Below are 26404 nucleotides of genomic sequence, written 5' to 3' on the forward strand. Positions count from 1 at the left end.
TAATCAGTTAGATATGTTTTAGAGGATACAACCTTTTTTTACGTATTCAATGCCAGGTTTCAAAAACGAAATGCGTTTATTCAGCTATTCGCAGAGGACACGAAATCAAAATTCTACCAAGAATGAAAATTGTCCGAAACAACTGCACGTATTTTGTATATAACCATTCTCGACGATTGTAGAGTTGAACTGCACTCCCGAGTGATGTGATTTTTTGGTGAAGTTGTTCTGGGCAATTTTATGTCACACCATTCTTAACAGAATCTTGCATTCATGCGTGAATATGATGAACCTAATAGTCAAAAACAGTCTGAAGCAGTGGGAGTTACTCTTGTCGCAATATTTAACAAAATCTCCCAAGATGTCTGTTGTTTCTTGAAGGAAGCTTCAACTAATTATATTTCTCGTGGACGTGGCGGTACGTCTCTGAATAACGTCATTACGAATGGATGTCCCAGACTAGGGCAGCTTCACGTAGTCTATCGACTGTCGACGTATCTCAGACGGGGAACGCTATTGGATCTGTCTTTTCTGAAGATGTAAAGGCGAGACGTGAAAATGAAACATCGGAACAGTTGGTGAAGGATAACTTAGATACATCTAATGGATATATCGAAGGAGTTTGAGTTGTGAATGATTCAGCAACGTGCATCGATTGGTCAGACGCTGCTTCTGCTCCAGCAGACAGCAGTAGGGCACCAAACCCAACATTGTTACGTTCTTTGCAGCCTTCCTTCGCTCTACTATCTCACCTAAATAAAATAGACTAATAAGCAAGTCTTTGGCAGTATCGTTGATTATTCATAACCCGTCTCAGAATCAAGTTGATTTGAGATCATCGATATTTTATTGTGTAGTAGAAAAATGATCTTTCCTAGCCTCATGTGGAATCCCACACGATCAAGACAGTGCGGAACTATATTCACCTTACACGATATATGGTATAACTTCGCACCATAATTACCAAGTGTATTTTACTATATTTCGAGGGAAGGTAGCTCCAGGAATTGAAAAATATTTAGCGGAAATGTCGATAGTACATCATGAACAAAATTCAACTGTTTTATGTATATGTTTCGCATCATTAACATAGATGGACACTGTGAGAGAGGCTAATTTGGCGCCATGTCGTAGAGAAAGCTAACGTCATATCGGTGATGAATGTTCCTTACTTACACTTTTCAGAATCTACCGTTAGTCATCAAACCTTCCCATCCATGACCCAGTAGATAGTGTTGAAGCTGAGTCTGCATATATAACCGAACATCTCAATGCTTGGACTAAAGCCCCAATGAATCACTTGAGTAGTTATAGCTGTTGGAATTGATTCAGTGATGAATTAACAATGGATATTCTCATCGCTGGTTCTTCCGTACTAAGAGAAATCCTGTTCAGAGGTTTACAAAGGACCAATATGAAGTTGGTATGGTTAACAGTCGACCCACAACCTGGCCACTAACCTTGATTTTCCGAATTATCCAAATAGCAAGGGATAAAAAAATTGAATGCATTCCCTCAAACTCTTTTGATTACCCCAAAGCGTTATTCGAATTTTTCACCCAATACAAGTAGGTAATCTATTTTGGTTCTGATAAAACAACCTTACATGTACTCGTTCAGCAATGAATTGCTTGGCTAGCGTTTCAGAGTTTGCTTTTCCCAACGCGAGCGAAATTCCTGTTGAAGAGCTTAAATTTATTGAACTGACGAAAATTTAGAAAATCTAAGAACTCCATACTCAGATCAATGCATCGTGATTGAGGGACTGGCAGAGTCTCGTGTCCAGTAGAGTAGATGTGCACCAGCTTTGGCCACTGCAGGTCCATTTTTGCCGACATGCGCAGTTCTAGTAACCGTTGCAACTTTGGCTTATCTAACCAGTTTCATAAGAAAATTTCATCCCGCAGGAATCTTTACTTGTTTACACTCTGCGAAAATCTCTTGGAATTATAAATATATTACAGACTCATCTTCTCGAAAAATGAAGGGTGGCCGGAGCTGGTACAGCTTTTACAATCATTCTCCACTTGTGATCATTGACTCGGTACAATTGGTTATTACACCGTCCTTATTTTGGCTCGAATGAATGAACCTGCTTCTCAAGAATTACAAAATAATATTTAAGATTGACACATGGAGTATGCCTACGAAATAAATGTGAAAATCTTATTATGAAATGTAATACGTGATAACTCAGAATGTGTAAAGTTACACAAATTCTCATACGATCAATTGAATTATCTTAATTAAAACTGTCCTAAGATTCGAACGACCAAATTCCTGAAACTTAACACAAAGTTTTTTTTTGTTCATTTCAATTGTCGTTTCAAATATATGTGTGTATTTCTCTCGGTATCTTTCACCACTTCTAAATTTTCCACTTACAATTTGTGTACAACAATTTGCAAAGTGAAGTAAAAAACATTAATTTACGTTTCAACGATATAGTTGGCAATAAAAACTCATTTCAATATTTCATGTAACAGGCAATAGGATAACGACAAGGAAATTTAAACTTAGCGCTATATAAGCGTTTATGCTATATAAGCTAAGTTGCCACCATCAAATTTATGTTTATATCCATTTCTAGCCAATAATCTTTATACACTGATTTTTATTTATACATATTTCTTTTTTGATTTTAATTATATTGTTGAATAAATGATGACGGATAAATGTGATTGTGATTAAAACCATTCAATAAATTTGCCTGAAATATAAAAGGAGATTTAAAAGCTCATTTCCAAATCATTTGACGGATTTTATTAAGTGACTTGCTCATATTCGAAATAAAATATCAATTCTCAAGAATAGAATTCGTTACAATGTGCACGAAAGTAGAATTTTTGTCAGTATTTGTAGAGACAGTTTTTGGAGCAGCAAAACTTAAACTTCCAACATATTTTCATGATTTTCAAAATGAGTGATGAATTTTTTAAATTGTTTATTGGTAATTGTAATGTTTAAAATGTAAGTGGTGGGTAATTGATCATACGCTTTGCATTACAGTTCGTTAATTCTGTTTTGAACCTTGCCTTGCGAGAATTTATCTGCCAAGCGGTGAACCGTTTACGATGCGGAACTGATTTATACATGTGTTTATGTTTTGAGGCAAGAACTTGATGGCAGTAAGTAAGATTGCTAACGCAATTTGCTTATTCGGTGCACCAGCTGAAAATGATGCAAAGAACAAAAATAAAAAATTCGAAATTATAACATGTTTCGTATTGTAATTCTATGTTATTATCAAGCGATAATTTCATTATCCATTGTTTTTTGATTGGAGTTTTCTACAATCAAGTGAATGCCATATTATGTTCCTGACTGATGTGAATTGTTTTTTCACTACTATTAAAATCCAAATCTTAATTCAGGTATACTCAAGAAACCTTGAATGGATCAGAGGATGTTATAGTTAGTATATAGTCAGTCTTTACAGGCTGAATAAAATGTCACTTATTCACCTAGGTATTATCAAAGTCAACACAGAACTGATGCAAAAATGCCACAGTCAGCGTAATTCTACACGCAATGCCGAACAAAAGAGTCCAAAAAAATTAAAAAAAAACCTTGGTCTCCATGCGAAAATAAGTCCACGAAATGTATTCCTACAGTGAATGGTAATTCAAGTATAGGAATTCATTTCTTGGTACCATTGTTGTGCGAAAGAAAACGTTTTTTTCAGGTATTCGTATTCAGCATCGCGTGTAAAATTGCGGTAACTCCAGAATCTACGTATCAGTGCTGCGTAGACTTCCGTAATAGTCGAAATAGGTGTTTTTTAACGCTGTCAGTAAAGATTTACCGTGGGATTCGAACCCACGTCTTTGAGAGTGGCAGAATTCATGGGAAGGGACATAAAGCGTTGACTGAAGATTACTGAAGACAGTCAGCCACAGGTATCATTTTGAAACTAGCAACAGGGCTTGACGTGCACGGCAATAACGGCAGTGTCCTACATTTACTGACGCGCTTTTGGTGGCTACAATGTTATTGAGTCGGTGCGGTAGGGAATTTCTATACCGCAGCTTACCGCACCATCCCTTGACTGTTATCGACAAGCTCCAGCAGAGCCCACTCAGCTGGCTGTCTTTTGCAATCTTCAATCAACGGATATAGCCGATACAATGAAAATTCGTGTAATCGAAAAAAAATATCGAAAAATCATACGATAGATTGAATGGTAAAATTTTATAAGACAGAGAGTTCGATCGTACAAATAACAACAGAAGTTTAAGTTCCACGATTTGTAACTACACTTGGAAAATTATACGTGCCTAGCACGTTCAACGCGATGGAAAATGAGGTGGTATAATAAAAATAGGAATTCGGTATTTTACATAAATCTATAAATCACATGAACGGGATTGGAATTATTAATCTGGACACACAAGGATAATGCAATAAGGGTGGAATATGAAATTGCTGTTATGAGGTGACACTCACCTCCTAACCAAGAAACGCCGCAAATTAGTCTGTCTCATATAGTAATGTTTTTTTTTTTTTTTTTAAATAATTGGTAAATGTGAAATAAAAGAGACCAATAGAATAAAATACACGAAAGAGTTTAAGATAGTGTTAAACATAGCTTATTCATTTAATTATGTAATGATCGAGGAATGATCAGAATTATAATATCATAGAAAATGAATCCTCCCTAGTCATCAAATGCAATAAACAGTAATGAAAGATACATCATCGAACAGTAGTACATAAGAGCAGAGAGCGAATAGATGCTATCGAAAATTGAAAAGAGAGCAAATATAAATAATTGACTACGTGTGTTATTTCATTCAATCACGTGAGTCTTAGTTCGTTATTTTTAAGTGTTGTCATGAATTTGTCAGCGTTTCATTCCCTGATCCAGATTTATTGAAACGCATTGGATATAATCTCACCCTATAAACTGTGAACGATAATTATTTCTTGTATATCACTGTAACAGCTTATATTTGTTACCATATATGTATTGTACATATACATTCATATTCAGCTGACACGGTATATGAAAGTTTACCTTTCTTGGCTATAGCAAACTTTCAATCATCGTCGTCTGCATCCTTACGCCTTCCAGCGAAGCATTGTTTTTAGTCAGTCGTAAATCAACTCTTAACCACCAGTAGCTCTTACCTGCACGGAGATCAGTCGTCGAAACGAATCGAATGACAAACATCAGAGGCCTCTGTGATTCTAAATACGGTAGAGTTTTGTTGATCGATTGCCGACGTGCGTTTACCGACCATGAGCCTCGAAAATTAATTCCAAAAACTTATTTCGTGTCAGAGGGCGTTATGAAATTCGGAAAACGAAAAACGCAAGTGTAGGCTCTCCAGACTTCCCTTTGCCTTTGAAGATTTTGATGAAAATAATCTTCAGTAGGAGACGCTGCTGTCTGGGCGTTTCAGAAGATGGACGTTAGATAGCCCGGCAGGGACCTAAAACACTCAGCAATTTTGCCGTGTCTCTCTGACGCTCCTCGGCAAGGCGATAGATAGTTTGAAGAGAGTTTGGTAGTTGAATGTAATCGTAGGGAGAACGGACAAGACGGTGTGCTAGTAGATGTAGCCAGGATTTCAGCCCGACAAAGTAGACCCCATCATCAACAGGTGAGGTGATATCGCGACTCCGACTAGAGACCTTGCCATGAAAGTCATGATACCAACAATCCAGTTGTGACTGGTGTGGTCATTTTTAAGCTATTCTATCATACGTATGACAGAGGAGTATTGATGTGCTAACAATAAGTGCATTGTCTGACACTTGCGTCGACTTTAGTTTAAGCATGGTGCTCTCCGTAGTATCCAGTTTGTCTTCGTCGTGTCATGACTGATTGTAGGGTCTTCGGGTCTGATGGAACTAGTAGTTCATGATTCGAGCGATAGATTATACCAGAGGCAACGTCACCTGCTGACTCAATTTTTTGGGACCTTGAAACTGTTCAATCTCCACTCAGCTGGCTGATGTCGTTAAAGGCACCAAGTTAGCCTGCAGTCAGCAAACCATGGAATTAAATGGTAAACGGTAGTGGTACCATTCCGAACACGAAGGAAAGACGGGAATTGCTGATGACAAAGACACGGCTACTGCTGTTGAAGTATTAGCTGTCGTTGTAACGATCCCATGGTGTGAAGATAGTAACACCCAGTTTGGTACTAATGTCGTTGAATAGTCGTACATGACGAAAGTGATCCCCTTTCTTGTTAACGATACCAGCTTCTCGTAGACTGCTCAAGAGCAAGTTAGGTTGACGAGATACAGATGACACAAAATAAAACAAAAGGAATGAGAAAACGTTCTTAAAAAACTTTAGTTTGACCTGTATAAGCCTTCACTTCTCGCTGGTACTATCCGTAAACGTAATAGGATGGGGGTGGTCATAACATGCGTGATTTGAAACAAAATGTTACAAAACGATTTGTTATAGAGAAATAATATGTAAAATGAATACGAACATTGTTTAAGATGGATACTTCTACGCCTTTCTCGCGGCTAGCTTCTGTGAACGGATTTTCAATTCTTTAGGGATGATCAAAAGGTAAGATAAGATAGTCGAGGGTGAAATAATCCGTTACCCTACGGGGCAAGTTAGATGATTTCTAGAAACTCAGAAGAAAAGGAGATATGTACGATCAGATTCTACGACGGTTTGCAGGGCTTACTCAAAATCAGTATAGACAAGATAATGGTAGAGGAGAGGCGATGAAACCAATATATAATACAAAGAAAAGCGGGTAGTGCGGTACTAGCATCGAGTGTATTAAGGAGATGCCCTTGTCGATGTCGACATTGACGCATACATCTCCAAAAATCGATGTCACGTATCTCAAACGCGAAAAAGGGCTCAACAGCTCCATTTTATACGCAATTCTGAACAAAAATACTCCAACACATTTTCTTTTGACGCAGAAACAAAGAAATGGCATGGCTTATGAGAAATCGTAATAGTAAATCCTCTCAGACGGGTGTGGATAAAAAATCAGAAAAACCAAAAATCAGAATGGTCAGAATTTCGAATATAAAAGTACATCGAAAACTCACAATCACGAAAGAACAAAGTGGTGAATCTTGATTAAGCCAGAAATAATGGAAATAGAATATAAAAGTATCGAAATTTGAAGTTATAGAATTTAGAATACACAACTGGTAAAAATTTCTAAAGGCCATTAACAGAATGAGGCAAATGCGATTTCTCACAAACGCAAATAAATAACCTTCAGATGGATCATGAAGCAGAATTTTCATCTATTCGATTTTATAAATGCGAAGGATCAAGAATCGGAACGGTTAGAACTCCGAGTAGTGATCTCATAGAAGGCTCAGAATGTAGAATTGCAGTATATCAGAAGAGTCATGCACATCGTTGGCCACACTCTAAAGACCTAACCCAACAGCTTTAACAACTCAAAGTTGTCCATTTGCATAGCGTTATTTCTTCTTTATCAAGTATTGAGTAAAGGATTTGTTTGATTCTGTATATAAAACATTTTACAAGTCAAAATAGATTAGTTGGATAGACTCAGAATGTGAAATTCTAGTGATAAGCCATCTATACGGTTACTTTCGGAATACTAATCTTTCTGAATTGTACGATTGTGAATAATGACCCTTCTACATTCTTGATATCTGTTTTTCGCCGTTTCTAGATGATGAAGTTCTAATTTTTATTTTTATAATATTTGGACATTTGAGAATATAAAACTTTCTACAAATTCATTCTCTAGAATATTGACTCTATACATTATTAAATTCTGCACCTCTGAATTGTTGGAATAACGTTTTCTGAATTAAGTGGGTTCGGATAATAGAGCTCTTTGCTTAATACATTTTAGGTAAGCTGCAGCTTTTCATTGGGCACCATTCGGGACTTAAAATTTCTGATAGTATCTGTTTTCTCATATTTGTTATTCAAGTTTATTAAATTCGGAGTTCTGACCATTCTAGTTTTCGATTTCTCTGATTTCTTACCCCCACCCCTATCAGACTCAGAAAAGCACGTTTTATTTGTAGCTAATTGTTGCAAAATTCGACTTTATCATATTTTCTCGCATTCTTAATCAATTAACGGAAAATTCTGCGTTGTATTCATGAATAAATGTTGATCGCAGTCGAAACCACCGTTTTTAAAGTCAGTCGGATGTCAACACCCAAGTATATCGTTAGTAATCGTCTGCAGAAGTTGACCGTTCGAGGGTAAAGTAAATGTTGACAATTCAGGTGAGAACTTTTTAAAATATCAAATGAACAGCAATATTACAAGCAATGAAATCGTTCAGGATAAATCTTAGGCAAAGCTATAAAGTAATATAAACCATGCAAAAATGTAAGGACTATAACCGGTCAGTCAGGTAATATCACAGTTAAGGCATAGAATTACAGAAGTAAGATAATCGGAGAAATAACCAAGGAACAGACATCAGGATAGACATAATAAAGAATTCCTAGTTTCTGGCTTGCGATACATTTGCGGTATTAGACAGTGCGAGAAATAATAGATAAGGAAGAAAAGATAATCTTATGAAATAAGAGAAGAGAACAGAGAGAATTATAACGCAGAATATCACAAACTAGAAAATTACGGTGACACTACGTTGACAGCGGTATTTGAGGTTGAAATAGTGAGAGAAATATTATTCAGTACGGCGCAATACTTCAAAGTCAAAGAACGACGTGTGATACAGCATAGCGATGTAGAATTGCACATGCGGTACTTCTACAACATTAAACTACGTACTGGAATAAATTCTGTAATAAAGCAGATTACAGTCGGATTAGGGAAATAAAGGCAAGATTCCAAGAATCAGAGATACGATGCGATATTTTACAAGTTGAATAATTCATCAATCGATACAAAAAATTGATAGAGAAATGAATTCAGTTAAAGCATAGTAATCATAGATTTTCCAATCAAGCTTAAGCAAAACGATAGTAAAGCGCTGCTATTCAGCGATGTTGGATAATGAGACAATTTAAGCAAATCAAGATTACAAAAATAATACAATAGTTACCAGAAGATTTAAAGTAAGCGCTAACCAGTTGCGAAGTCACTTGCTACACCCGAGAAATAAAGGTACGAGTCCACGTGGCTTGATACAAAGCAATCTGTGAGAAGATCAGGAGAAAAGATACGATAATACGGTGCAAGTAGCTTCGTGGCTTCACATAAGTAACAGAAGGAAACCTCGCTTACGATAATCGTAGAGGAAATGTAGACAATAGGTAGAAGATACGTACTCTCCAAATACAAATCAGTTATAAGTGTACCATTCGAAGAAAATCAGTGTATACACACTGAAATTCAGCGGAATATCAGTGAAAAGTGAATAATTTTTTCCAGTGGTATACTTATAACTGGAAATCAGTGAATTTACGCTGATTCTGATTTAGAGAGTAGAATAGAAAGTGCAAAAGAAAAACAAATAACTGAATTAATAAGAGTGCGAGAAGCACCACAATTAAATGAAAATTATGCGATATTTAGTGATAATTATTTAAAGGTAGCGATAGCGTGAAGGTGAAACAGGAACAGGATGGATGAGTGACGTTTAGAATGTTAATGGTATGTTACGATACAAATGAGCGAAGTATGTGATTCTAGTACGAGTGGATCCTCTCGGCCGATGGAAGCAAAGGTGACAAAAAACGAGTGCGAGGGTCTCATATGCGCACGCATATTGTACTGTATTTTTGTAACACCTGTAATGAGTAGTTCGGCCAATTTCAAGTTCGCGAGGTGGCCGATTCTCCAACAAGTTCCAAACTGTTAGGTAATGTCGAAAACTGCCAGGTAATGAACATTACCGAAAAGAAAACTGTATCGTAACGAACATTACCTGACAGTTTTCAACATTAGCTAACGGTTTTTGAAATGTAGGGCACTTCGCGCGTACTTTTCGGTACGCGAAGTCGAACTTCCTATGCAGGCATTACAAAAAGAGCATTTCAATAACACAGCTAACTGTAACATCAGCTGAAGGTAGAACAGGCCGAGTCGAGCGGCGATCCCGGTCGATATGCGGTGTACTTTGGTCACATGATCCTCTTCTCACCCTTGGCGTTATACTGCTCGAGCATTGATATCAATACCAACCAGAAGGTTGCCTAGCGTCCCCGGCCCGAGTCTATATCAGAAGCAAACGAAATCGATACCAGAGCTTCAATAGCCATAATGGAACTAACAAATCACGTGGTTCACTGCATATGTCATTGGTCAAAGTGACACAACCATGTGAGTAAATCAGTTTCTGATAGGCTATCACCCACGTGACTGTTTAGTTTAAGTTCGGGTCGCGCAGCGCTAGTGTCGGTTTTTGGGGCTTGTAATCGGCACAAGCTGCCCTGTACTGGAAATGGAAGCATAGAATTCAGCCATCCAGTTAGTACAGAGATCAGTGTGATTGGGCCAACAGGTCACGTAGGGTGAGTTGACAGGTGAGACGTGCGGTAGTCCATATTATCCCGTCTTCTTCTCTTCCGACGATATGTGTCAAAAAATCGAGCGGTCGAGGTGATAAGTAGGAGGTTGCGGTGAGCTTCTCTACGATACATGTGAGAGGGGACGGTGTACCTGCTCACGGTACGGCGGTATATCGGTGAGTGAGAAAATCTTGTCCGTAGTCCTGCGGTATTGTTGAGATAATGGTTGTACTCGCGGCGTCGCGATATCGATAAGAGGGAAAGATCCAGCTCCGACTCCTTTCTGCCCTTCTGGTATTTTCCGTGTTGATTGTTTTTCCGGTACTGCGTCTCCGAATAGAAACACTGCAAAGTGACGACGGATACAATGTAATAAAGATATGGATACAATTCGAATATCTTGTGCTTTGGATGTTTGGAATCCATACCAAGAATAAAGATGAATATTTTCCCCTGAGAAGTACACTGAGCCAAAACGAGTTGACCAAAATTCTTCGTGTGAGAATTACACAAGACATTTGCGACCTTGTGGTTTCTGTTGTTCCTAAAAAAATCCGTGAGATAGTTAGTAAACACTCCGCGTAGCCACTTTGGTGAGTTTCTTCTTTGTTGAGAGTTATTCTTCATTGACCCAATTGTGGACAGTGTACTGGAACCGTCAAGTTTTTTATTTTCATAAAACCGAATATTTTCTTTTCTTAGCAACTGTTAAAATGATTGTAGTATTATGAAATATAAGTGTGGAATATATTTAGTTATTTGTATGCGAAAATAGTTCTAAAAATGTATGCTTAGGCATAAAGTTATAAGAAATGCATTCGTTCCCTGAAAATGTTTGCCCTGAAAAGTGGGACGAAAGCGGCATACGATTTCCTTTTGCACTTTTACAATTACTTTTTATCATATGTAAGATGACCTGAACAGCAAAAAAACATTGTAAAGCAGTTTTACAATGAAAAATATTTATTGATGTGCGTGTTTTTGTTTACCAGTTGTGAAATCACATATCGAGCTATTATCCAAATTCATTTTATAAATAAGAATCGAAGGTTTCAAAATAATTGAAAACCAATGATGCCACGTGAAAAACCACATTTTGAACTATAAAATCTAAAATTATGACTCTTCAGGTTTCTGCATCTGCACTTTGGAACGTTCGGTCAGCGGTAACGTGCCAACTACAAATCTGAGACAAAAATACCCCAGCAGTTTTTTACACGTTATTGGATTTTCCAAATGCGCGTTTTCTAAAAAAAAAAAAAACATCGGACGCTGTTTTAGGGGTTTTATTGCAATTTTAATACTTTGGATCACAGTACACCTTAAACTTTAACTCCAAGACACATGTTTCAATGAAAAAAAGAAGAGAAAAATGTTCCTATAAAGCAAGTGAGAAAATAGAATTTGAAGAACATCTTTGAATACTGTATGAACGAGGGATAGAAAATCATGCGTGTTTAGAGAATTGAAAAGAAACAAAAATCCTCATTGAATCATTTCTCCTAGAGTTATAGTGTACCTACTGCGATCCAAGGTATTAAAATTACAATAAAACCCCTTAAATTGAGTCTGAATTTTTTTGTTTTGAAGTCACGCGCATCTCGAGAATCCAATAACGTACAAAAAACTCCTTGAACTTTATTGTTTCAGAGTTATAGTTTGCACGTTACCGTTGACCAAACTTTCAAAAGCAATATCTACAATACCATTAATGGTGTATAAAATTAAGGATATAAATAGGATATAAATAAATAAAAAAAGGATATAAAATCAAGCTCTTCATTGGGAAAAAAAAGGAAACTGTCTACGATCATTGGAAGCGTCACAATTCTTATTCAAAGATCGCCGTCTCATTTCGGGTCAGTGTACCTGTCAAGTGCAGTAAAAATCATGCGTATCTCTCAGAGGTTATTTTACCATCATATGCTTTATTTTGATTATGATAATTTCTGTCGCCAATTTCAAGTCCAAATCATATTGATTATACGCAGATTACTCTATTCGAAGTTCAGGAGCAGGTATTGCGAGGTTATGCTTTTGTCTATGCACGGATTGTTCTAGCCTGCGCTAACTACTTTGATTGAAAGTTTATGATGAGCGACAATGCGTAAATGTGCACATCGTTCCTTTGAAACATTTCGTATATTGATATTTTACAATGATTCGTCTGTAAAAAAAGATACAATAAGAACCAGCCATGAATATTTCATTTTAAAACTCATGCAAATTCAAACTTAAGCTTGGCAATAGCGGGTGTAGTCGCTGATCTTGGCACTTTTATTACGCTAACCATGCGTTTCATCGAGTGTCTATGATAGAAACGTCCTGCCCAGAGTCAAAACGGTGTTGTAACCTAACCTCAAGGATTGACACTGAATTTTGACAGAGCTGCTAAACTCTTCGGGCAATTTAATGACATTGCTGAAAAGTCACGATTTTTTCAGGTTTGAGGTAATATCTCAAAATCCATGAAGGTCAAAGTTCATCTGTTTTTACGTATACTATTTCACAAAGCTTTATTGTGCGATACATAAGTTCTTTTTGACTGTGTTGAGTAGACCTTTGTTCATGATTCCCATAAGAGTGCATCTCTCAGACCGCAGATTTGACTGCTTTATTGAAGACTAAACAATCAAAGGATTGTCAATTCAAAAATGTATTAATGTGTTAATACTAAGTAAAGAAATTCTGAAAAATCGATCACATTTCTACTGTATGGCTGTGTCTTTCAGCTCCAGAATTAACGGTGTTCGGTATTATTAATAAATATTATAAGATTGTTAGCACCAAAATCAACGTTTAGTTGATTAGAGTACTAAACGTAGTAGGGGTTACATGTTTTTGATTGATTGTGGTAAGCTTCTATGTATGCATGACGTGTTTGATTCTTACCCATTCTTAAACGACCAAAGCTCAGTCAGGAGGGTCAGAATACAACAAGTTGGATAGTCATTATACATACTGAGCATTTTTTGCTAAAAAAGGTTCATTAGACAAGCGTCAACTTTAGGTCACCCCTATTTCCACCATCGTCACATACATCGATCATATCCATTTTCAAATAACGTTTCTCCATGCAGTGAAAGCCTATGATCGCCATGCAGGTTAAATGCTTTAAATAAATTTCAACTCCCAAAGGCGGGAGCAAAACGTTTCGTCACGAATCGTTTTTGCACTAGATTGTTTCAGCGCAGGACAAAAACTCATAAAAAATACGTTGATCCAATTTTTTATCAAAACACGAGTGCTGAAATAATGAAGTTGAAAACTATAGAACGATGTGATTAGGTACAGAAAATGAGCCAGACCACGACATGGCAGTATTACAATATAGAGTTAGAAAGACTTCGGCTCTCAAAGTAGCCTAAAAAAGGTTTCGCCGCCCTAGTAAATTTTTCACAGATTCGTCTGCGTTGCAATGGTCTCTGAACTTCAACCCTTGATGAAAAATATTATATATTTCGTTACTTATTTCACAAAAAGAATACCCACAACGCAGTGACCAAATGTTCCGAGGCTGAAATATCTCGACGCCAAACCTTTTCCGCGACGAAATGATTTACGTCCACGAACGATGGTGCTGAACACGTCGCGCCAAATCGTACTGTACTGCCAAATTGAAAAAAAAAAAAAATCAACATGATGACAATTTCCATTTTCAATAAATTTATTCAAGTATATCTTTGCGTTCAACGCTTAAGGCTCTATGTATATTTCGTGATGTCAGAAACGGAAAAATTTCCTGAATGAACTGTGAGAGTGCGGAGGGGGGAATCTACCTAGGGAAATTTTAAATCGTTGCTTGAATAATAGTACATAGACCTGGAGACAACAGCGAAAAGCACGTATGATAAGTAAATCGTTAAAACTTTTTGAGAAGTTATACCAGTGTTATAAATAACAGGAAAACGCAGGTATGGCGGCCTGTAGGCGTCGGCGTTGAACTAAGCAATTTTTTGAATGTGTCACAAAAAGCTATACCCTTGGGAAATGAGTACAAAGTTTATTCTTATTTTATATTGTTCATTAGATCGCCAAAGTATGAAGGAGTTGTATGCCATGGCGATGCGGCGTCTCAAACTGTCCGCCATACTTCATTAAACGTGTCATTTTTTATGCTCTTTTGAATTACGAGTACGGAGCTAATTTTTTACACACTAATAGAAAAAGATGTTTCATCACCGATCATGACCATGCCATACCGTTCCGGTGTCCCTAGGTACCCGCCATACTGATTCAAAGATGTCAAATTTGTACTTGCCCATGTATTATAAGTACGCACTTGGAAAAAACATTTTTTATTCGATTTTGATGTCTAGAAGACGAGTCGGTAAGTGACATACCGATATCATGTCTATCAGGCGAGGAACAAACCTGTAAATTTGTCACATTTTGACAAGTGTGATGCATAACAAGTACAAGTGCCACGCTCATGTTTTTGAGACATGTTTAATGTCTGGAATACGAATAAATTTGTGCCATACTGATATCATGTCTCTAAGACGAGGAATAAACCTGTACAGTTCTGAAATGTTTAAAAGAATGAGTGGATATAATGAAGTTGTTGTTGGAATTATGCTGACTTTTGTCTATGCATTAATATTTGAAGAAAAAATGTTACATTACCGCGGTGATTCTATGACAAGCATTGCCACAAAGTACGTTTACAAATTGTTGAAATAGTCATTGAAAATTCTAACAATGAAGCGACAACCCAAGAAGACGATGAACAACCAAGTGAAGATGAAGGTTGATATATAAAATTACATTTTACAATCATGCAGAAAAAATACTTGTCGATTACAGTTTCAAATAATAACAAATATACGAAGTTGATAGTTTTACGTTTCTTCTATAATTATATAATTGCATGTCACCGATTTATAACAATTGGAGAAGCTGTTAGTTCTGACGAGGACACGGATAAAGATTCAGTTGAAGAGGAAGATGATTCGGAAGACGATGACATTGATGAATTTGAGTGTAACGTCTCGTCGGTTGAAGAAACCGACGAAGATGAAACCTCTAACGAGGATGATTAATGTCTGTAACGGACATTTTCAGCAAAACTGCTACTGTACTTTATTTCTTTTAATAAACTACATTGTTCCTAATTTGTTATGAAACGTTGCAAATCAACCATTCATTTCACTTGTTCATTAATGTAAAGGTTATAGAATTATTTTCGAATACTGACCAATGATTCTATGCATATTTTGAAAAAAAAATAGTTTTTCCAATATGGCGGCCATTTAAATACCTCCTGCCAGTATAGCATTACATCTAGTCATGAAAATGGACCACGTGGGTCTTAAAAACGGACCGCCATACTAGTACTTATGAAACATGGGAAAGTACAAATTTGACATCTTTGAATCAGTATGACGGGTACTTAGGGACACCGGAACGGTGTGGCATGGTCATGACCGGTGATGAAACATCTTTTTCTATTACTGTCCAAAAAATTAGCTCCGTACTCGTAATTCAAAAGAGCATAAAAAATGACACGTTTAATGAAGTATGGCGGACAGTTTGAGACGCCGCATCGGCATGGCATACAACTCCTTCATACTTTGGCTATCTAATGAACAATATGAAATAAGAATAAACTTTGTACTCATTCCCCAAGGGCATAGCTTTTTGTGACACATTCAAAAAATTGCGCAGTTCAACGCCGACGCCTACAGGCCGCCATACTTGCGTTTTCCTGTTATTTATAACACTGGTATAACTTCTCAAAAAGTTTTAACGATTTACTTATCATACGTGCTTTTCACTCTTGTCTCCAGGTCAAATACGTCCCTATCTCAGTCATTACTAACGTCTATCGCTGATAATAATTATTATAAATATTGATGAAATAAATAAAATTACGTCACGTCTAACATGGCTGATCGGAACTACCGACATGTTGAATATTCACCGGTTCTACGATTTCAGAATTTACTTTCACATTCGACCGGGAGATAGAAACGTATAAAAGCACACACGTTATCCGGGTAAAGTTAGCTTTCCGTAAATGTGTCGTCATTCCATGTCAAACCGAACACCTTTTTTTCATCGATCCTTTCGATTGTGGTGAATTTTTTTAACGGATTTTATGGGTGACATAAATTCATCGAACAATTTTGTAATTTTTTTACCTTCAATATTTCAAAAGTTATTCCAGATTGAAAATTGCCCAAAATGCCAAAAACAGCCACACACGCTCTCCTTCAAATCTTGATATCTCAGGTTCTATTTGGCTGATCAACTCGTTCATGGGCTCATTCGAAAGAGCTGGAATTGGGCTTTGATTTTACCCCATTGTAAATTTTATAATGGCAACAATTGAAGCTTATTATAAACAATTAATTTTCAAACACGATTTTTATCATCGAAACCGCGCTGTAAAATTCCAAAAAAAATACAAGCATATTCCTTGATCAATTTCCTAGACGCGTGCGTGGATCGATCTTATATAATTATAATAATTATTATAATATTCAAAAAATACTCTCCACTAATTCTCAAATTCGAAATTCATCTATTTTATAGAAAATTGATCAAAGAATATGATTGTGTTTTTTTGGGCATTTTACAGCGCGGTTTCGATTACGAAAATCGTGTTTGAAAATTAATTGTTTGTAATAAGCCTCAATTGTTGCTATTATAAAATTTGTAGCAGAATAAAATGGAAGCCCAATTTCAGCTCTTTCCAATGCGCCCATGAACGAGTTGATCAGACAAATAGGACCTGAGATATCAGGATTTGAAGGAGAGCGTGTGTGGCGGTTTTTGGCATTTTGGGCAATTTTCAACCTGGAAAAATTTCTGAAATATTGAAGGTGAAAAAAAAAAAAATTGTTTGATGAATTTATTTCACCCATGGAAACCGTTAAAAAAAATTTACAACAATCGAAAGGATCGATGAAAATTTTTGTTCCATTTCGTTCGGTTTGACGTGGATTGACGCAAATATCTCACGATTTGATGAGGGAATTTTGAGGTGACAGAAGCCCGTTCGTGATGGCCGACATGACGCAGGTTAGATCCGATCAATGAATTCATGTCGTTTTGTTCAACGTTGAACGTCTAGGAGCAATGTCAGCGCTTATGACGTCACAAAATATGAAAATGCAAAACAGTTCAGCGGCTCCTTAAAAAATAAGAGTCTTTCTTTTGATTGGCAAGTTTGACTTTTACTCCGAAGTATATTAAGAACGTTTTCCGCCATTTATAATTGAGTTCTCGACTGAATTCATTAATACCGAAACGACTGAAGAGATTGAACTTGTAGAAATTCAGTGATTATAATCTTCCGAAATGCGGTGTTTGTTATCGATGTTTGGATGTTGAGCACGAGATGTAATTATCCTATGATCTCATATGCATTTGTATAGTTTTTTTTTTCACAGAAGCAGTAGAAGGAAGGACGAGGTAACAAAGTGAAATTCATTGTTACAAGTAAGACTTTAAATTAAAGAAAATGGTGAATCCATTTATACCACAAACGATCTTCATTAATTGGAAAGAATTAAAATAAATTTAGACATTCTTATGTCTACCACTCTATTCCTACATTAGTTGCTGCAATTAATAACAATTGATTATTCTCCACAATCAAGAGATGAAACGATCGAAAAAATTGCACAAGTGATGAACAAATTTTATTAATTGTATAATTTTTTTTTAATAATGATAAGGTCAAAAATACAGTAAATTATGTGTATATTTCAGCAATCCGTTTACTGATTGCTCCGAAATGGAGCTTTGCTGAAAGATTTACAAATCCACATTCTGAATTTAAAAAAAGTCGAAGGAGAGAAATATGTGACAGCATTTTCTCCGTAAGTTCCGTAGGCTTCTCTTTGCAGTCAAAAGACTACGTTGGCTTTCAAGTGAGCCTTTTTAATTATTTTTTAATGTATTTAGCACAAGACCGCCGAGTCTCTTCATTCGTATCTGTATCTTTGGCGAATGGATTCAATTTCTATCTAAATATTCATTTAATTAGGTGAAGTAAAAAGTATGATGCCTAAAATGATTGAATATTCGGCGTTTTCACTCAACCACAGAAATTATTAGCACCCTTGCCTAAATTGAACGCGCCCGGACTTTGGGTTTATTTTTCTTCTGGATTAAATTTCCCGGTGGCCTATAGATTACCAAAATTCGTCACTTCATTTCATTATACCAGATAATCTCAGAATTTTTTAGTCTCTAAAAGTGCTCGAGTTACCACGTACAGACATGTACAAAATTACGAAGGAAATAATTGTAGATTAAATCGCGGATACATAAGGAACCTTGTTCTCTTAATTTTGTCAAAATTTCAATCAATCGGTCCAGGAAAACCGCTGAACCGATCGATCTACCGATTTAGAGGGACCTTTGGGGTACATTAGGCTGTAAAATTTCCTTCTAACCTAAGCTCTTCCCCCAATATTGACGAAGATACAGTCGATTATCCAAAAAAAGGCAAAATGGCATTTTTTTTGCTCTTTTTTCACGTTAACGCTACAGGTGGGAAAAAATTTTTTTTGACATCAACCATGACAGTTTTTTGTAGGAAATTTTCTGCAGAAAAAGAAACTGCCCTTCGGCTCACTGTGCGACCAGTAGTTCCAGAGATATCGGCAGTTGAGTGAAAAAGGATCCTTTGTCATTCAAAATTCGATATCTCGAAGACAAATGGTCGTATCGAGGTTTAAAAAAAAGCATCTTGAAGCTGAATAAACAGGCTATGCGACCTATGCATTGGTTTAGCTCGGAAAAATTTTTCCATGCCCGTAGAGCGAAAAAAATATGTAAAAAATTTTTAAAATTTTTTCTTCGTGCTTTATCCCAGGATTGCATGGCTAATAGTGCTTCGAAAAATTTTTAACCAAAAAATTCAAAAACTAGAGTCTTCAAGCTTCAAAAGTTTTGTTTTTTTATTTCTTGCACGACCATTTTTCACTGAAATACAGCCTGTTGAAAATCACCAAAAAATTGCGAAAATTTTGTTGTTCCCTCAATTTTTGCGAGAAGTATATAATAAGAGAAATAACATTTAACCGTTTCATTTGATTCCTGAAATGATTCCTTCAACTATTCGTCCGGTTACAAACACTAACGTACAGAAGTGCGACGAACCGGATTGAAGAACTCGTCGTAAATTCGAGAGATGAGAGATGGTGGCGCTGACAGCATACAAATGAAGCTCCTTCTAGTTCACAGCTAGTCAGGGGGTTGAGTAACTACTTTCAGGTTCCTACGGTTACTGGGGCGATCCCCGTATTTTTAGATATGCTGAACCAATTTTTCAAGATTTCCAGCCCCAAAAGTGGTCAGTTTTCGAGTTCTGACCCAATTTTGATCGAAATCAAAGGTCTTCTCCTTCCCACCGGCCTTTTCCGGAAATCAAAGTTCTTTTTTGCTTATTATACATGATTATTTAGATAAATCAGGATATTTCGAACAAGCTTTGTCGTATTCATTTTTTACGTATAACGAATACTTATGTAAATAGCACACGGATAAAAAAAAAGCTCGCGTACCATGCGGTGAATGTTCTGCTGTGACTAAAGAGCAGTGTTCAAGTTTTCACACTTTTTACCCATAGTTCGTAATGTTATATTCTGAATATTCAAGTATTGTTTAAAATGAGAAAACACTAATCAGCCGATATCAACATATTGTACTTCAGCACTTTGTTGTAATCACAAGCGAGCATTCACTCTGCGTTGAGCTGGCTTTTTTAATTTTTCGTGATTTACGTAAAAAGTATTCATTGCACGTAATGATAAGACAAAACTTGTTCAAAATTTCCCGATTCGTATGAATAATTATGTTGGATTACCGAAAACCCCTTTGTTATCCAGAAAACAGTTGAAAACCCTTAATTTTTACCAAAATTTGGCCACGTTTCGACCACTTTTGGGGCCTGGCAATCTTGAAAAATCTGCACATTGAATAACATAACGATTTCCCAAATTAACGAAGGGACTTAAAAGTCGTCACTCACCTCCTTCCCCTTCCTCACCCCCTTAATGCCCGGACTAAGCCAGTTATCCAACGGCAGCCAATTAAAGCCGGCGACACTCGTTAGTGGTGCTCAGATCATACTGTGTAAATTGTACGCTCACAGAACTTTCCTACATTTTCAAATCGTCTTTGTATGCTGCACATTAAAGCCTATGCATACAATTCTGCGTCCCGGGAAATCCTCCGATGTATGAACAAATGTCACATCGAATTATTGTCAAAATGGAAATTTCTGACGTTATTTGCTAGTTTTAGTATTTTGAAAATAATTGTGAAAAATTTTTCGTCTCTGCTATTGATGTCTCTATGAAATATATCTATGCTAATAGCGATACCAATTGTTTTCTTTTTTTTTTTTTCAATTTTTAATATATCCTCTTTGAAAACGAGTTTAAAATTTTACAATCGGTTCATTACGAAAAAAGATGTACATTTTTTTATCGAAAAATGTTGTTTTCGTTGCTCTTTAGCACTTTCTGATATTTGAATGGATTTTTGGCCAGTGAAACTTTAATGAAACTGACTTTGCTATGCGCCATTTTCTACCTTACTAAAAAACGACGAGGTTTATCTACTTACGAGTGCTGTTTTTACTCCGAGAACAATTTTATGAACGAAAAACGCGTGGTGTGATTATTCGGCCCAGCCTATCGTTTGAAGGTAAAAAAATAACTCTTTCGTTCTAGGGTCAATATCGAGTTTGAAAAAGCTACGTAATTTTGGTGCAATTTGGAAACATTTCATTACTGATACCGAATTGGCACCTTGAATAATTTGTACAAAACACAATTACGAATTAAATAAGCTGTAACTCGACAGCTGCTTGCTGCTTGTTGTTTGTCACAATCCAGGTAAGCTACAGTGGGTGAAATTAACTTCTAATCTCATTTGCGCCTAACATAGCCGTTGTCTAGCGCAGTTATTCTTGAGACACAGACGGTGGAACAAGCAAATGACTTGGTTATATCTGGCCACCATCCCAACTGCTGTGATTCAACGTTCCATTCTCCACTTCCGTTCTGCTCTCGCTCTTTTCTACAAATGCATATTATTCCAATGCAAGAAAACGGATGTCGAGTTTCTTGTATTATTACAATATAATTGCAAAATATAAAGGTCACAGGCTTTAGTAGTTGAGCAGATGAAATAAAGAAACCGTTGAGAAATGCACCCACTCGTATAACGTTTCTGGTAATAATGTTCCACCTGTGAATTAGAATTTTATTCCCGATTCAACCATACAGTTAACTTTTTTGACCTCAAAAGCGGGACGAAAGTGGCATATTTTTCCCTAAAATGCATTTGCATATGACGCGAAATTCATATTTTGGCGCTTTCGAAACTTTTCAAATTCTCAATATCAACCCCACCCCGTTGAGAAGATCAATGATTCGGATTTGACGGTAAATATGGGTTTCTGTTTAATTGCTATCGGAATGTACCGTCTACTGAACTTGAAACAGTGTGGAATGAATCATCGCTAATATTGTTGCTGCATATCTTCGTTGCTATAACTCAATGAGATCGTTATATTCTTTAACCTGACAAAAGCTCAAAACGCTATCGGCGAGCGATAATCCAGGGCTTCCAGCAAATGCGTTCTTCATTGGTAAAACTCTGACCACTGTCCATAGATACGATTTGAACCTCATTTCCCATACCACTGCTTCTAATACCGTAACCGCAGTCCGTTCGATAAAGCAGGGTCCACGGATTGCACCGTCAGTGAAAGATTTTTCTATAATACCTCTTGAACTTATCCCTGTTCATATAAGCTTATTCCCTTGCGATTTCCCTGGCAAGGGTGTTCCACAATACTTCCACATTTCGATGCTGGCCGAATGTTTCCGCAAGAATTCAATTCTAACAATAACCGAGAATTATGGTATTAACTCGAGTCTGAAACAGATAAGCTTACATTTCACCGTGATAACAATACAATGCCAAGCACACGGGGGTGGTATTGGTTTTTGATAACATCCGCTTTCTGCATCAATATAAACAGAGTGTAGCAATTGGCTTCTCGATTCAAGTGATAGTTGTTTATTAACAAGTTTAGAAGAAGGAACATTGATTTTGTCGTTGGTACCTTTCTAGACAATGGTTGCCTACGCAAACATAATCATAAAAAAACAGCTGCTGGAAGAAATGATTCTTACCATCAAAAATACTGAAAAAGCAATTGATAAACCGCGAAAGATTAAAATTTCAAATATTTGTATGTCGATATTTTGGTAAACCTGTGCAGAAATTTCACCAGTTTGCCTGGATTTATGTTATATGTACCATAGACCAAAACACGTATCACCAAAAACATTTTTTGGCTTTTGAGATCGTTGTTCGTGGCTTTCAAGTAAACAAATAATCTGACGCGCATTTGGTCCTCTTGAAAAATGCTGGTCTTAGCAATTTCACCGAAGACTCCCCTCAAGTTTGATAACTCCATGCTTCAGAATATTTGGTCTGTATCTGATCCATATATCGAATGAAAATATATTCAAAAATTTCGAAAATATTATATATATATGGTAAAATGAAGGGAATTTCATCATTTGTGAGCGAATCAAATTTCACATGTTCGCAAAGTGATCAACCCAATAGTCAGCCTTGCCAGATCCTGCGGTTATTCATGAGACACCTAAGAGATTAGCTAATTTGACTCAACTATAAAATACTGCTTACAGTTAAGTTTAAGATATCTTCTTGGAGAAACAGAGATACATTGAGAAGCCGACAGCATTTACGGCTTGAACCATTAATCAGAACAGAGGTTTAGGGGTAATTGGACTACTGAATTATTTCAGCCGTTCTTAAGTGACTGGTAATACCGCGAAGCTGGGACTTTGTAAATAAGTCCTCATAATTCAAGCTGCAATGTACGAGTGGGTTGGTCAAATTTTTTAAAGAATTTGAAACAATTCGTGCATGCATTACAAATTTTTGCAATGCCCATTTCAATGTGATTCTATTAGTTTCGTGCAGAAAGGATATGAAAAAGATATTATTAATATTGGAATGGCGGTTCAACATTCGAGAAGATATTTTACACTGAAATTCATTCGTTTATTCAACGATAAAAGTTACTGTCAAATTCGTAACAGCTATTATCCATGTCATTATATACCGAATTGAAAGTTGAAAAGAAATCATTATTTTACACAAATCAGCATTTTCTGTCGACAGAATGTATTGAATGAAAATTAACAAATTGTTTATCACTATGAATGAATCTAAATTCAGCTGAAAATCCTATTAAAATAACACTCACAAATGCTATTACATTGAGATATGACGAAGGGTTTTGTGTTGTATAAAAACAAGTCTATCTAAAAAATTCAACAATGGTTGGCCAAACTTCGACTGAAAAACCAATTCCCATAATAACAAATATACCGGTGGAGGAAACTTTTCAATCAAATAATACAACTCAGTACCGTAAATTCTTACTGTTTGCAAGCACACGTGAAGAATGGTTTTTGAAAAAGAAATCAACACGTGAATGTGTGCTTATTGTAAAACTGTAACGTCGTTGACAATAACCATGATTTGTTTGATGCGACGGAGCCCTTTGGTGACCCGAAAAAGCAACTTCAGCGAAAGCAGCAGTATCATAAATGAATGTGATTTGCTGGAGCTGAAAAGGAAGAATCTTCATTGTATTCTCGAACAGGATACATGTATTACATACGGAGTTCCATGATGACCGCAATTAGCGTATCTAGTTCCTCACGCTCGTTCTCTCTCCCTCTCTCTCTCTCTCTCACACACACTCTCTCCCTTTCTCTTTCTCTCTCTCCATTCATCTAGGGTGCAAAGGAATTTGGCCAATTCAGGGGAAGTTACGTTAGGACATTCCCTTGCTGAGATTTGGTAGTGCCCTGGAGAACGACAATTGTGTCAACCGTTTCTTCGCTCCCGTAATCACGCCCGTGTCTCTAATAAGAGCTCTGAAAATAAATTATTACGCCACGAAGTCGTGACCCGCCCTCCAACAAAGTTATCAAAGTTAGAAAGAGGAAGGAGATGCTCAGCTGCGGAAAAGCCTAAGGAAGAAATTAACGATATATTCTTATTTCAGTAACCACTCCCCCCCATACTCTTGAGTGTCACGCGTGCCGTACTTCTTTTCAAACTCATTCTCCCTTTTTTTGCCCCTTTCCGCGCTTCTTCAACTCTCTCTCTGAAACTCCCGCTTTCTTCATGCTTTCCTTTTCTTCTGCCCGCAATTCTTCCGCCTTACTTGTCTCGTTAACCCCACGTCCCTACTCCGATATTTGCATAATTCGGTTCTTTCGCGTTAAGGTTGAGACGAATTTGTTAGCCTGATCAACGGACAGCAGCATGCAAATTCGGATCAGAATCACGAATGAAATTACGATGATTATTCGTATCCGTTATCTTCATGATTCACACCTAAAGTTGGCAGATGAAGTTTACACAAATTGTAATCCTCATCGTCGTACTAATTGATGGGATTACTCCTTGAATTGCAATTTATTATTTATGCGAATGTTGTATGATATTATAAGAAAGGAATTATTGCAATTACGATGATTGTAATAACGATACCATCAAGCAAATAATTCTCCTTGAAGTTGTTATTGAATTTCAGGTTTCTAATCAATGCTGGAAGATGAAGGCAAAGAATTCTGTTTCTTTCCTTTCGGAATAGATTCAACGAGACTTAAAGCTGCACTTTGCTGTGGCTTCACTGTGACACGAAATTTGAAGCGTGCGTATAATAATACATAATTTTACAGAAATAGTACAATACGCAACAAGTGCGTAAAATAGGTGATTCTCGCACGAGTGTACTTTTGAGCTCGAGAAATCGGAATAAACACAAATATCATAAGAAAAAAAATCGTATCTATAAGAAAACTAAACATAATGTTATATTTATTGTAATCTATCTTCATTCTTCTTCTACATAGTATTGAGAAATAATAATTTGTATTCGAAGGTTGTTTCGATTTTTATATTCAATTTGAATCGTTTTTTTTCTTACATTTTGATGGTTACACTGCCATTATTATATTGAAATGGAACATTGTAGTCTAAATTCATAACATTCGACATATTTATAGATTTACGAATATTTCCGTGTGAAGATCGTGCTGGCAAAACTTCAGGGGGCTTATTCTTAAACTTTGAGGCTATGTACGTGCAGAATTTATAACGCTGATGAAAAATAATTGCAGCTAAAATAACGCAAGCAATAGCGCGTCACAGCTGTAACTCGTGTGTCGCACACGAAAATCGCGGAATACGAATGACGCTATTGTACAGCTATGAAAATGCACAAGAACCAATTAGCTGCCCATGAGCTGTTTTTGACGATACTGATGACTCGCACGGTGATATTACACGTAGAATCCACTTTGCGCACGCTTTTTTATAGTGTCGGAGTAATAGGGCATTTTACGCACTCAAACCCGTGTGCAAAACCAAACTTCACGTAAGCAGTTTGGAAATAGTGTTTTTCGATACTAGTGCGCGAAGGTGGCAATGCCCGCACAAGCGTGAAGGCGCAGCACGAGCCCGGAAACGAGTTGAAGGGCGAGTGTGGCGCATTCATGCGAGATAGGCATTGCTAACTTTCGCATGTGTATCGAACTCTATTTTTGCTACACCTTTAATGGAAAGTCCGACATACACGATTATTTTTACACGAAACCACGGCACGATGTCTGTTCAGTGACGATGTCGAGCACGGCAAAGAGTGACAAACTATTCCATCGGTGGCGCTAGTGCAGCTGTTTGCGAAATGCGCAACTGTGAATAAAAGCGTGACCGTCTTTTCGCACACCGCTAGCAATGTGCGAAGGTTTATCTTATACCGCCGGCAATGTGCGAAGGTTTTTTTCTCACACCGCTAGCGATGCGCGAAAGTTTTTCCCGCACATGTGTATAAAAGACTACTTTCGGTGCTTGTAAATGGTGCATAAAAATGGACTTTGCATGCAGGTGTTGCAAAAATATT

General features: G+C 36.8%; 1 long non-coding RNA gene across 1 annotated transcript; it reads right to left on the reverse strand.

Annotated features, from left to right (window-relative positions):
- Positions 1-318: 318 nt before the first annotated feature.
- Positions 319-19051, reverse strand: LOC124299260 (uncharacterized). The gene is made up of 3 exons (XR_006906973.1): positions 18771-19051; positions 14935-14938; positions 319-330 (listed from the first exon to the last, which is right to left on the reverse strand). It is a non-coding gene; the product is annotated as an uncharacterized LOC124299260 (long non-coding RNA).
- Positions 19052-26404: the final 7353 nt, after the last annotated feature.

Source organism: Neodiprion virginianus, chromosome 1 (genome assembly GCF_021901495.1).
Source record: "Neodiprion virginianus isolate iyNeoVirg1 chromosome 1, iyNeoVirg1.1, whole genome shotgun sequence".
NCBI classification, from domain to species: domain Eukaryota; kingdom Metazoa; phylum Arthropoda; class Insecta; order Hymenoptera; family Diprionidae; genus Neodiprion; species Neodiprion virginianus.